This window comes from Rutidosis leptorrhynchoides, chromosome 6 (genome assembly GCF_046630445.1).
Source record: "Rutidosis leptorrhynchoides isolate AG116_Rl617_1_P2 chromosome 6, CSIRO_AGI_Rlap_v1, whole genome shotgun sequence".
In the NCBI taxonomy this organism is placed as follows: domain Eukaryota; kingdom Viridiplantae; phylum Streptophyta; class Magnoliopsida; order Asterales; family Asteraceae; genus Rutidosis; species Rutidosis leptorrhynchoides.
In genome coordinates this window covers 433,514,215-433,520,012 of record NC_092338.1, presented here as the reverse complement: position 1 = coordinate 433,520,012, position 5,798 = coordinate 433,514,215, and positions in this window count along the sequence as shown.

The window sequence follows — 5,798 nt, the reverse complement described above, 5'->3', positions numbered from 1 at the left end:
CTATATCCAAATAAGAGTAATTTCCCCCTTTGAAACGGTGATGGCTTGTCATTTGACTCCACACACCGTGTGTATCAAAATTTTCATCTATCTTTCTACCGTTTAGTATCAATCCTCTACAATCGGCAGACGCTAACTCCTCAGGCGTATATATACGTAAAGCCTGAGCCATGTCCAGTAAAGACATGTGGCGCATCGAACCGCCTAACAAAAATCTAATAAAAGAACGATCGGTTAAACTAGCTACCCGATCATTCAACTCTATACTACATAACAATTCTTCACACCATACTTTATATACAGGTCTACGTATGGTGAATAAATGTACCCAGTCATTAAAAGAAGAATTACCATACCTCTGTACAAGTAATTCCCTAATTGGCCCGGCCAATTCTACAGCTTCTAAGGGTCCCCATTCTATGACCCTCGGTACCTCAACAACCTTAGAATGAAGAGTATGCAAACCCCGTTGATATTTTGGATAATCTATCCAAAGTCTGTCAAATCTCAGGTTCGGGTGCAACTCTTCCAAGTGCATATCAGAAAAGGTCATGACTAGATGAGGTATATCCTGCTTGTAGTAGTTATCCACCTCCTGTTGTTCCAAATTCTCAGCAGGAGCATTGCGGGCTTGGGATGAAGATTCACCCCTTTCATTCTGCAAAACACATCAAACACAATTTTTGTGCATCCAAATATGCATTAGTGTCAGCAAAATCATCAATCAAAATAATTACAATGACATTATCAATTTATATCAAACTTAAGCTCATTTTCACATTTTTATCAAATCTACACTTTTTCATATAAACATATACGAAAATGTTCGCCAAGTTCATAAGCATTCAACTCAAATAACATGTCAAAATAATCATTACTAGCAATCAAACAAGTCTCAAATGGCATTATCTTTCAAAAATCAAGTTCATGAATTTTAGACTTGAAAAAGTCCACTTTAATTCTCAAAATCATGTTTAGGCTCAAAGTTTGGATCATTTAACTACCTAGACATGTTACACTACTCAATTTAGCAACAATTCATGACAAAAATCGGCCATAACCTGTTTATATCAAAAAGCCCCAAATTGCTCAAGAACACAAACCCTAGATTATTCAAATTTTGAAGTTTAAGGCTTCTAATCATGTTAAACAGCATCAATCTAGGTTATACAAGCATAATACATAAACAATTTAAGTCTAATTACACTAAAAAGCATCAAAATCAAATTGGGGAAAAATTTGCTTAAGAACACCAAATTTCGGATTAAATGGTGTTTAGGTGTAGAAATTTACCGTTTTTCTTGAGTAATTCTTAGATAGCATCCTTCTCAACATGATTTTAGCAAAAGATTTGGTGATTAACGGTTAAAAATTGGGATTTTGGGGTGTATTTTTCGGGTTTTTGGGGTTTTTGTTCGCTGTTCTTCGCAGTGTTTTTGGGTGGGGGAGTGAACTGCTCTGTTTTTTACGTTTTATTTTTTTTTCTGGGAATTGGTCCCTCCGCGAGTCGCGGTGAAATACCCTTTAAACTCCGCGACTCGCGGAGTTTTTTTTTTTTTTTTTTTTTTTTTTTTATAATCATTAACTTTTGAAACAATTAAGTACTTAATTTTAAAATTTTGTTTCCCTTGTTATTTAGGACGAGGTCGTTTCGGATCGATGTCCTAGTCCGTCCTTCGACAAAATTTTAAAATTTGTCTTTTTGTAGCGATTGTTTTAAAAGCTAAGATTTTTGGGTTTTTTCAATGTTTTTGGCATACTCTAATTCAATAAGATTAAAAATAATAATAATAAAAGTTCTCGTCCCTCCCTCGGGTAAAGCAATTTCGGTTCAAAGACCTAGTCTTCAACTTACGACGAATTTAAAAATCATATTCTTAACTTAATGAGATAAAGTAAATTTTTGTTTTTAAATTCACACAACTTAAATATAAAATTCAAAATTATTATTAAAAATTCACACCAAACTTAAAATTTGAAATGCATAAAATTAAAAATTAATATTTTAAAAATTAAAAATTTACACCAAACTTAATTTAAAAATTTATAAATTCATACTAAACTTATATTAATTTTTCAAATATTTACAATTTTAAATATATTGTTTTTACAAAGTTTACAATATTAATTTAAGATTTAAATATTAAGATTAAAAACATGGTAAAAATAAAATTAAAAATCTTTTTGTCTTTTTATCCCACTTTAATCAATCAAATATTATCAAAAATATGCGCCCCTCTTTTTGGTAAAGTAATTTCGGTTCCAAGACCTAATTTAACTCATGACGAATTTTTGAAATATTTTGGGTTGATTGTTTAAAGATATTTATACCTTAAGAATAAACGTTAAATTTCGCAGTGATGTAATAAATTTTTGAATGATATCAATAATTTCGGTCGCCAAACCTAATTTTATTCAATACCAATTTAATACTTTTTAGCGAACAAATTAGCGTTTATTATCAAAAGGTTAAAAATAAAAATAAAAACTGTACAGACATACCTGTGAAATAGATTTCTTAGTTATATGATCTATCCCATTCATAAGATAGTCGGTTTAATTGGTTTTCCATGGCTACATAGGCGTAACCTCGAGCATTCAGTGTCTTTTCTTCTAAACATATGAACGGTCCGTCTCTGCATAAAGTAACAAATTCGGTATTTGAATAGGTTTGATTATTTGAACATTTACCTCCATGTGGCCATTTTCCGCATTTGTGACATCGTTCTAGGTGTCGTGCTCTTCTTTTCGCTGCGGATTTTGATTTTCCTTTACCAAATTGTAACTTATTATCTTCGCATCTGGATTCTTTTCTAACTCCGTCCATTCTTTCTCTGATTACTGATACTATTTCACTCGGGAGTATATCATTATTTCTTTTAGTGATCAAAGCGTGTAGCATTAGACCATGGTTTAGTTCACAGGCAGTCTTCATTTTGTAAAAACCTAAAAAAAATAAAAATTCAGAATGGGGGGAGAAGACTAGTTCTTTAGGGTCTGCTAGGGAAAGACCATTCGGGTTCCATTTTCGAGAACTACACGAAAACAGACAATCTAACTCTAACAGAAATACATATTATCCTTTAAAGACTTGATTCTCCCCACACTTAGTTAGCTGTGGTGTCGAAATTGTGATTAACTTCGTTGTCGACTTCCATCGGACCATGTATGTAATGTTTAACTCTGTGACCATTAACTTTAAATTCCATCCCATTTGAATTTATTAATTCTATCGTTCCGTATGGGAAAACTCTTTTGACTATGAATGGTCCAGACCATCTTGATTTCAATTTTCCAGGAAATAGCTTGAATCGTGAATTGAAAAGAAGAACTCCGTCTCCTTCTTTAAATTCTTTTGAACTTCTGATTCTTTTATCATGCCATTTCTTCGTTCTTTCTTTATAGATTAACGAATTTTGGTATGCTTCATGTCTTAATTCTTCTAATTCATTTAGTTGACTTAATCGTAGACGTCCGGCTTCATGTAAATCAAGATTACATGTTTTCAAAGCCCAAAATGCTTTGTGTTCAATTTCTACTGGAAGATGACATGCTTTTCCATAAACAAGTCTAAAAGGTGTGGTTCCAATTGGAGTTTTGTAGGCTGTTCTAAAAGCCCAGAGTACATCCTCCAATTTAATGGACCATTCCTTCGGATTTGATCCTACGGTTTTCTCTAGAATACGTTTTAAAGCTCGGTTGGTATTTTCAACTTGTCCACTTGTTTGTGGATGATATGCGGTGGAGATTTTATGAGTTACTCCATATCTTTTAAGAACTTTCTCAAGTTGATTATTACAGAAATGAGTACCCCGATCACTTATTAAAGCTTTCGGTGTTCCAAACCTTGCAAAAAGACGTTTTAAAAAGTTGACTACAACTCGTGCATCGTTAGTTGGGAGAGCTTGTGCTTCCGCCCATTTAGATACATAATCAATGGCTACGAGTATATATAGATTATTATGAGATTTTGGAAATGGACCCATAAAGTCAATACCCCAAATGTCAAATACTTCACATACTTGGATGACATTTTGTGGCATTTCATCACGTTGACTTATTTTTCCGGCCCTTTGACATGCATCACAAGATTTGCAAAGAAGGTGTGCGTCTTTGTAAATTGTAGGCCAATAGAATCCAGCTTCATAAACTTTTCTTGCTGTTAGTTGAGGCCCATAATGCCCTCCTGTTGGTCCTGTGTGACAATGGTTTAAAATTTTACTAGCTTCATCTCCAAATACACATCGGCGTATTATTCCATCGGGACAACTTTTAAACAGATGTGGATCTTCCCAGAAATAGTGTTTTATATCACTGAAGAATTTCTTTCGTCTTTGGTACGATAATCCTTTTTCAAGGAATCCACAAACTAAGTAGTTTGCATAGTCTGCAAACCATGGGATTTCTTTATAATCTATCTTCAATAGATATTCATCAGGAAAGTTGTCTTGTATGGCCGATTCATTCAGAACTTCTAATTCGGGATTTTCAAGACGAGAAAGATGATCAGCGGCGAGATTTTCTGCTCCTCTTTTATCTCGGATTTCAATATCAAACTCTTGTAAGAGTAAAATCCAACGGATTAATCTTGGTTTAGCATCTTGTTTTGAAAATAGGTATCTAAGAGCAGAATGGTCGGTATAGACCACCGTTTTTGCTAGAACGAGATATGATCGAAATTTGTCAAAAGCAAAGACAATAGCAAGGAGTTCTTTTTCAGTAGTTGTATAGTTCGTTTGTGCTCCTTGTAATGTCTTACTAGCATAATATATAGGTTGAAATCGTTTTTCAATCCTTTGTCCTAAAACGGCTCCCATTGCAAAATCACTTGCATCGCACATTAGTTCAAATGGTAGATTCCAATTTGGTGTTATCATGATCGGTGCATTAGTGAGTTTTTCTTTAAGAATATTAAAAGATTTGATACATTCATCTGAAAAGATGAATGGCGCATCCTTTTCTAGGAGTTTATTCATAGGAGTGGCAATTTTAGAAAAATCTTTTATGAAACGTCGGTAAAAACCGGCATGCCCTAGAAAACTCCTAACTCCTCTAACATTGGTGGGATGTGGAAGTTTAGCAATTACATCTACTTTAGCTCTATCCACTTCAATTCCTTCTTTTGAAATTTTATGTCCAAGAACGATGCCTTCTTTAACCATGAAATGGCATTTCTCCCAATTAAGTACTAGATTTGATTTTTCGCATCTAATTAGCATTCGTTCCAGATTAACTAGACATGATTTAAATGTATCACCGAAGACTGAAAAGTCATCCATGAAAACTTCCATGCATTCTTCTATCATGTCATGAAAAATCGCCATCATACACCTTTGAAAGGTTGCAGGGGCGTTACAAAGTCCAAATAGCATGCGTTTGTAAGCAAAAGTACCATAAGGGCACGTGAATGTGGTTTTCTCTTGATCTTCGGGTGCTATTGGAATTTGAAAATATCCGGAAAATCCATCTAGAAAACAATAGTAACTATTTCCGGCTAATCTTTCCAACATTTGATCTATGAAAGGTAAGGGAAAGTGATATTTTCTGGTGGCGTCATTTAATTTTCTATAATCAATACATACACGCCATCCTGTTACAGTCCTAGTAGGAATAAGCTCATTTTTCTCATTTGTAATGACAGTCATGCCACCCTTCTTAGGCACGCATTGAACTGGGCTTACCCATGGACTATCAGAGATTGGATAAATTAAACCTGCATCTAGCAGTTTAATAATCTCTTTCTTAACTACATCTTGCATATTAGGATTTAGTCTTCGTTGGCGTTGCACATACGTTTT